The following is a 7,453-nucleotide window of genomic DNA, read 5'->3' as shown; positions in this document are numbered from 1 at the left end:
GGGAATCATTGGACTAAGGCCTTAAAGGTAGTGCTCCAGCATGGTCATTGTCCAATGACTGAAACAAGTAAAAGCAAAAGAGATATGTATGTGTGTGCATATATGTATATGTGTGTGTATGTGTATATATGTATGTGTGTGTATGTGTATATATGTATGTGAATGTTGTGTGTATATATATTGGGTTGTCCGGAAAGTTCATGCCAATTTTTAAAGGAAAGAAAAAGGTCAATAAATATTTGCCTTTACGTTTTTAATCAACCAAATATGAACCATTTTGTTGCACAATGCGTCTCCATCTTTCCTTTAACTTGAAAATACCCTCTTCCCAGAATTGAGGTGGTTTCATGGCAAAGAATTCATCCCTCTTCCCAGAATTGAGGTGGTTTCATGGCAAAGAATTCATCCCTCTTCCCAGAATTGAGGTGGTTTCATGGCAAAGAATTCATCCCTCTTCCCAGAATTGAGGTGGTTTCATGGCAAAGAATTCATCCCTCTTCCCAGAATTGAGGTGGTTTCATGGCAAAGAATTCATCCCTCTTCCCAGAATTGAGGTGGTTTCATGGCAAAGAATTCATCCCTCTTCCCAGAATTGAGGTGGTTTCATGGCAAAGAATTCATCCCTCTTCCCAGAATTGAGGTGGTTTCATGGCAAAGAATTCATCCCTCTTCCCAGAATTGAGGTGGTTTCATGGCAAAGAATTCATCCCTCTTCCCAGAATTGAGGTGGTTTCATGGCAAAGAATTCATCCCTCTTCCCAGAATTGAGGTGGTTCATGGCAAAGAATTCATCCCTCTTCCCAGAATTGAGGTGGTTTCATGGCAAAGAATTCATCCCTCTTCCCAGAATTGAGGTGGTTTCATGGCAAAGAATTCATCCCTCTTCCCAGAATTGAGGTGGTTTCATGGCAAAGAATTCATCCCTCTTCCCAGAATTGAGGTGGTTTCATGGCAAAGAATTCATCCCTCTTCCCAGAATTGAGGTGGTTTCATGGCAAAGAATTCATCCCTCTTCCCAGAATTGAGGTGGTTTCATGGCAAAGAATTCATCCCTCTTCCCAGAATTGAGGTGGTTTCATGGCAAAGAATTCATCCCTCTCTCCCAGAATTGAGGAGGTGGTTCATGGCAAAGAATTCATCCCTCTTCCCAGAATTGAGGTGGTTTCATGGCAAAGAATTCATCCCTCTTCCCAGAATTGAGGTGGTTTCATGGCAAAGAATTCATCCCTCTTCCCAGAATTGAGGTGGTTTCATGGCAAAGAATTCATCCCTCTTCAGAATTGAGGTGGTTTCATGGCAAAGAATTCATCCCTCTTCCCAGAATTGAGGTGGTTTCATGGCAAAGAATTCATCCCTCTTCCCAGAATTGAGGTGGTTTCATGGCAAAGAATTCATCCCTCTTCCCAGAATTGAGGTGGTTTCATGGCAAAGAATTCATCCCTCTTCCCAGAATTGAGGTGGTTTCATGGCAAAGAATTCATCCCTCTTCCCAGAATTGAGGTGGTTTCATGGCAAAGAATTCATCCCTCTCCCAGAATTGAGGTGGTTTCATGGCAAAGAATTCATCCCTCTTCCCAGAATTGAGGTGGTTTCATGGCAAAGAATTCATCCCTCTTCCCAGAATTGAGGTGGTGGTTTCATGGCAAAGAATTCATCCCTTTCCCAGAATTGAGGTGGTTTCATGGCAAAGAATTCATCCCTCTTCCCAGAATTGAGGTGGTTTCATGGCAAAGAATTCATCCCTCTTCCCAGAATTGAGGTGGTTTCATGGCAAAGAATTCATCCCTCTTCCCAGAATTGAGGTGGTTTCATGGCAAAGAATTCATCCCTCTTCCCAGAATTGAGGTGGTTTCATGGCAAAGAATTCATCCCTCTTCCCAGAATTGAGGTGGTTTCATGGCAAAGAATTCATCCCTCTTCCCAGAATTGAGGTGGTTTCATGGCAAAGAATTCATCCCTCTTCCCAGAATTGAGGTGGTTTCATGGCAAAGAATTCATCCCTCTTCCCAGAATTGAGGTGGTTTCATGGCAAAGAATTCATCCCTCTTCCCAGAATTGAGGTGGTTTCATGGCAAAGAATTCACCAAGGTATCTTTTTACATCATCCAAGGAATTGAAATTTTTACCATTAAGACTATTCTGCAGAGACCTGAATAAGTGGAAATCCGAAGGAGCAATATCTAGTGAATATGGCGGGTGGGGTAACACATCCCAGCCGAGCTGCAGCAATTTTTGCCTGGTTCCCAAAGCATCAAGTGCCGAAAACGAACTTTCTTATCTACCCTTATTTTGAGGGGGTGGCACCTATCTGTCCAATGTAAATAATTGTTAGTCAGTTTCATCAGACACTTATGATAATCACAACTATCTGACGACCAGTCATGTGCAACTCTGAGTAACAGTTTGTGAATATCTTTTGGTTTTGGTAAAATAATATTTTGCTATGCCTTTGGAATTTAATTGAGAACTATCGGGGTACACGCCCAGATAATATATCCCCCTGAACTCACACACACACACACAAATATATATTTACACACACACATGCATACATAATACATTCGCATTCAGCATGATTATGGATTCACATACACACATATATAAAGGAGTGGCTGTGTGGTAAGTAGCTTGTTTACCAACCACATGGTTCCGGGTTCAGTCCCACTGCGTGGCACCTTGGGCAAGTGTCTTCTACTATAGACTCGGGCCGACCAAAGACTTGTGAGTGGATTTGGTAGACGGAAACTGAAAAGAAGCCCGTTGTATATATGTATGTATATATGTGTGTGTGCGTGTGTGTTTGTGTGTCTGTGTTTGTCCCCCTAGCATTGCTTGACAGCCGATACTGGTGTGTTTACGTCCCCGTTACTTAGCGGTTCGGCAAAAGAGACCGATAGAATAAGTACTGGGCTTACAAAAGAATAAGTCCCGGGGTCGAGTTGCTCGATTAAAGGCGCTGCTCCAGCATGGCCGCAGTCAAATGACTGAAACAAGTAAAAGAGTAAAAGACATGTATAGACATATTTACAAAGCAAAATGAGTATATATACATAGGCACATACACACGTGTCCAAAACCCTTTGGGTTTTTTTTGGTCTCAAATTGCCTATCAGCTTCTAATGTCAGAATACAACAAACATTTAAGGTTACTATTCACAAAAAAAAGACAAAAAAAACATTACAATTTAATGATGGAAATTTTATTTTACAATTTTTTACATTGTTATTTGCATTAAAAAGAATTTTAAAGAAAAATTAAATTTCTAAATATTTGAGACAAATCATTAATATAAATTATAATTTCGGACTTAATTAACCTTATCTAAAGATGAGATTAATTAATTAATAAAAAAAACAGTAAAATTTTCTTAGGACACAAAATAGAAATAAAAAAAAATTCAGATGATCTTCCTCGTTAAAGATGATCAAAGCTAATTGGTCTCTTCGTATATTAACCGTTAGCACACTGCATTTTCTCTAGAATTGTTTCCCCTACCACTGCTGTTACTACAAGGGAGAAAACTCATATAGTGACGTGATGCACTTACAATGTGCTAAAGGTTTATGAATAAATGGCAGCAGTGGAACAAGCATCGAAATGATTTGGTCTCTTCTGCAGATTATTAAATATACATCATGGAACAGCAGTAGAACTAGCAGAAAAATATTATGTACAATTAGAATTATAAATATATTATCAGGTAATGGGAAAATATATTTACCTGCGACACAGTAAAAAAGATACATCCATTTGTCCATGTTCTGAGAAAGAGCCATTTTATGGAATAAATTATTGTGCCCTTAAGAAAAATCTTGTGTCAACATGGAGTTTTTGTCTTGTGAATTTTAATTCCTTTATTTGGTTGCCAATTTTCCAAAGAAAATCAAAGCGAAAATGCATTTCATATTGGAGAACTCCATGCAAGATTTTTCATGAATGCACACTTCCACAAAACAGGGGATGCCTGTAACAAAAATAATTCTAATTTTGGCACAAAGCCAGCAATTTTTAGGGGAGAGGGGGTAGGGTAGTTGATTACATTATGGCCAGTATATGACTGGTATTTTATTTTATTGACTCAGGAAAGATGAAAGGCAGAGTCAACCTTGGTGGTATCTGAACACAGTATAAATCCTTAAAAATGTTTTAGCCCGAAGGCTCCGGCCATGCTGGGGCACCAAGGGCTTCTTTCAGTTCCTGCCTACCAAATCCACCCACAAAGTTTTGGGTGGACCAAGCCTACTGCAGAAAACTCATACCCAAGGTGTCACACAGTGGGACTGAACCCAAGACCACATGACTGAAAAGCAAGTTTCTTAATCACACAGCCAAAAAGCCAGAAAAAATGCTGCTGAGCAGTTCACCTTCCATGCTGAGGATTCTGTTAGATCACCACCTTAATAAGAATTCTTTTTACTTCAAGCACAAGACCTGAAATTTTGTCAGGGAGGGGTCTAATCAATTACATCAACCCCAGTGCTTTACCAGCACTTCGTTTCATAAACCCCGAGACGATGACAGGTAAAGCAGACCTCAGAACATAAAAAACCCCAGAAGAAATGCTTAGCATTTTGTCCAACGAGCTAATGATTCCCTCAGCTTACCACCTTAATAATAATTCTTTCTATTATGAGCATAAGAGCTGAAATTTGGAAAGGAGGGCTAGCCAATTACAACACCCAAATCCTCAGTGTTCAACTGGCACTATTTTATTGAACCCCCGCCACCAAAGGACAAAATCCACAATTGATCTTGGCAGCATTTGAACTGTGAAGGCAGAAACAAAATACTATTATTTTGTCCAGTGTGTTAACAATGCTGCCAGCTGCCTTGATAGTTTAAATTTCAGCACAGGGCCAGCAAGAGGATAGCTGATTACAGGGATCCTAGTATTTGATTGGCACTATATTTCATTGACCCCTACTAAAAAAATTAAAGGCAAAGTTGACCAAGGCATGACTTGAACCGAGAATGTAAGGCTGGGAGAAATGAGCTAAGCATGTTGTCCGGCACACAAACAATTCTGCCTGCTTGCTGTTTTTTTAATAATAATAATAATAATAATACTTATGGTTTCAAATTTTTGCATAAGGGCAGAAATCCTGGTGCGGGGTGAGGTGGGATCAAAGAGTTGATTATGTCAACCCCAGTATTCCGCTGGTACTTATCTTACCGACCCTGAAATGATGAACGGCAAAGTCGACCTTGGTAGAATTTGAACTCAGTACATGAAGATGGACAAAATACTTATTTCTTTACTACCCACAAGGGGCTAAACACAGAGGGGACAAACAAGGACAGACAAATGGATTAAGTCAATTACATCGACCCCAGTGCGTAACTGGTACTTAATTTATCGACCCCGAAAGGATGAAAGGCAAAGTTGACCTCGGCGGAATTTGAACTCAGAACCGAACGGCAGATGAAATACCGCAAAGCCTTTCACCCAGTGTGCTAACGTTTCTGCCAGATGGACAAAATACTGCTAATTATTTTGCTTGGCATGCTAACGATTCTGCCACTTTACTGCCTTAATAATGATGATAATGAGTTTTAATGTTAGCATAAAACCAGGAACTTTACCAAGGGGGAGAGAGAGTGAGAGAGAACAGTAAAAATATATCAACCTTTAGTGCTTCACTGGCACTTTATTTATTAAATGCCCCCGGCCCAGAAAGGACAAAGTTTTTCATGGTAAGATTTGAACTCAGGATATAAAGGGAAAGAACTGAATATTGCAAGGGGCTTCAGACCAATGGCCTACCATTTTCATCTGTCCACAGCCCCAAAATAACTGCTTCTAATATGGATTTTTAAGGGGTTAGTTGATTATATTAACCCTTGTATTTGATTGGTACCTATTTTAGCGAACCCCTCCCCATCCCAAAGGGATTAAAAGTAAAGTTAACCTTGGCTGGGTTTAAGCTCAGAATATAAAAAAAAAAAACAGGAAGAAAAGCCGCATGTTATTTCGTCAGACCCTCAAACAATTCTGCCAGTCCACCATACTGAAGGGGATGATGATGATGATTAAAATAATAATAATAATAATAATAATCCTTTTACTATAGGCATAAGGCCTGAAATTTTGATGTAGGGGTCCAGTTGATTACTAGACTGCACCAGGCTCCAGTCTGATCTGGCAGTGTTTCTACAGCTGGATGCCCTTCCTAACGCCAACCACTCCAAGAGTGTAGTGGGTGGTTTTTACATGCCACCGGCACAGGGGCCAGAGGAGGCTGGCATCGGCCACGTTCGGATGGTGCTTTTTACATGCCACCGGCACAGGGGCCAGAGGAGGCTGGCATTGGCCACGTTGGATGGTGCTTTTTACATGCCACCGGCACAGGGGCCAGAGGAGGCTGGCATTGGCCACGTTTGGATGGTGCTTTTTACATGCCACCGGCACAGGGGCCAGAGGAGGCTGGCATCGGCCACGTTCGGATGGTGCTTTTTACATGCCACCGGCACAGGGGCCAGAGGAGGCTGGCATCGGCCACGTTCGGATGGTGCTTTTTACATGCCACCGGCACAGGGGCCAGAGGAGGCTGGCATTGGCCACGTTTGGATGGTGCTTTTTACATGCCACCGGCACAGGGGCCAGAGGAGGCTGGCATCGGCCACGTTTGGATGGTGCTTTTTACATGCCACCGGCACAGGGGCCAGAGGAGGCTGGCATTGGCCACGTTTGGATGGTGCTTTTTACATGCCACCGCACAGGGGCCAGAGGAGGCTGGCATCGGCCACGTTTGATGGTGCTTTTTACATGCCACGGCACAGGGGCCAGAGGAGGCTGGCATTGGCCACGTTTGGATGGTGCTTTTTACATGCCACTGGCACAGGGGCCAGAGGAGGCTGGCATCGGCCACGTTTGGATGGTGCTTTTTACGTGCCACCGGCACGAGTATCACAACAACAATTTCTATTTGATTTTTATTTTGATGTTGATGTACTTGATTCAATAGGTCTCCTCAAGCGCAGCAGGTCACCCGACGATCCAAGGTAAATAATATCCTATAATAGTAATAATAGTCTCAAATTTTGGCACGGGGCCAGCAGTTTTTGAGGAGAGAGAGAAGTTGATTATGTCGAACCCAGTACACCACTGGTACTTAGAAATGGATGAAAGGTAAAGTTGATCTCGGCAGAGTTTGAACTTAGATCATTGAGTCAGACAAAAATGCTTAGCAGCATTTCATCCACATACTCTCTCTTTTACTTGTTTCAATCATTTGACTGCAGCCATGCTGGAGCACCGCCTTTAATCGAGCAACTCGACCCCGGGACTTATTCTTTTGTAAGCCCAGTACTTATTCTATCGGTCTCTTTTGCCGAACCGCTAAGTAACAGGGGACATAAATACACCAGCATTGGTTGTCAAGTGATGTTGGGGGGACAAACACAGACACACAAATGCATATATATATATATATATATATATATATATATATA

Source organism: Octopus sinensis, linkage group LG18 (assembly GCF_006345805.1).
Source record: "Octopus sinensis linkage group LG18, ASM634580v1, whole genome shotgun sequence".
Classification (NCBI taxonomy): domain Eukaryota; kingdom Metazoa; phylum Mollusca; class Cephalopoda; order Octopoda; family Octopodidae; genus Octopus; species Octopus sinensis.
The sequence above is the reverse complement of the archived record's forward strand: the minus strand, read 5'-3'. Positions refer to the sequence as shown.